Source organism: Echinops telfairi, unplaced genomic scaffold, assembly GCF_000313985.2.
Source record: "Echinops telfairi isolate 266 unplaced genomic scaffold, ASM31398v2 ScPeMD7_23;HRSCAF=83, whole genome shotgun sequence".
In the NCBI taxonomy this organism is placed as follows: domain Eukaryota; kingdom Metazoa; phylum Chordata; class Mammalia; order Afrosoricida; family Tenrecidae; genus Echinops; species Echinops telfairi.
Window position 1 is genome coordinate 29,443,100 of NW_022103920.1, and position 1,425 is coordinate 29,444,524.

The window sequence follows — 1,425 nt, forward strand, 5'->3', positions numbered from 1 at the left end:
TCCTCTGGTCTAGCCAGACTTGCAAGATCGAATTTGAGTCATGGTAGTGGGAGCGGGGAGGAAACATGCAAATCTTTATGGAGCCCAATCTCTTCTTTCTCCCAGGGGGTGAGTGGTGGATTTAAATTGCTGACCTTTCTGTTAGCAGCCCAAAGTTTAATCTGCTACACCACTGGGGCTCTTTTACTATGTGATAAGGATTGTGCAAAATACTTTTCGACAAACAATTTCATTTAACCCTCACAACAAACTTAAGAGACAGGAACTACTGTTACCTATTATTGTCTCAACAAATGAGGAAGTGACTCAGACGTTCAGTAACTCTCACAACTTCACACATTTAAGGTGGGGTCTCGAAGGGAGTGCTGTACGATCCCCGATGTACGGATGCTGCTCACCCTGCTGAAAGCTTTAAGAAGGTAGTCACTTCATAGACTTTTAGAATCCTTGGTCTGTAGGGACTTTACACTGCTCCCGATCCTCTGCCCCATGCCAGTGGAATGATTGCTCAGCCTCTGAACTTGTCTCTATGTCCCTCTATTTGCTACCCATTGGTCCTTGTTTCACCTCTTCCCTTTCCAAGACGTGATTGTGCATAGTAACCCATTTCCTTTCTCATCTATAGGCATTTCTCAATCAGGTGTCTGTAAATGCTGGTGGCATTTGGCAATCTAAGTAAATTGTTATAGTTCAAGACCATTCCAGAGATGAGGACTGAGTAAATATTAACAAGCTCCTGTGCTTGGTTGGCACTTGAAAAGGCTGCATAACATCAACGAGAAAGCTTTTGTCAATCACCATCTAGACCAGATTAGTCTTAAAGTCCAAGGAAGAACCAAAGGTCACCTTAGTGCAGAAGGCTCTGCACAGCTCTCCCGGTGACTGTTGGCAAGTTTAACGGGAAGAAAATGATGAAGGAGAAAGAGAAAAACATCGCTATCGCGAAGGTCATAGACACTTCAAAATTAAAACTGGTGAGCAAGTGCATTTTGGAATTCTTTCGATGTTTGGAGCTTGAAGCCACCTTAAATATCCTATTTAAACTTGGTAAATGTATAATACATGGTATAAGGTATGTAGGAATTGAGTGTTGGAATGCATAAAGTATGATCTGCTTTATTGACAAGCCTTGTTTACCTTTAAGATGGTTTTTAGTGCCTGGGCAAGAGAGGGGGGAATGAACAGTTTATTTAGCAAAGTGTCATCAAACGTAATGTTGTATTATGAAATTTTTACCAATGAGGTTATGGTCCACTAATTATTTACTGTGTTTACCTTAAACAAATAGATGTTTTATTAGCCTAGAGCAAAATAAACTATGTGCATCTACAGGGTATGAAATCAAATACATTTATAAATTATTTATATTTTACCTGTAAGCCTTTTGTATTTTATCGCTTTATTTGAGTTATAAGGCAACTGGGC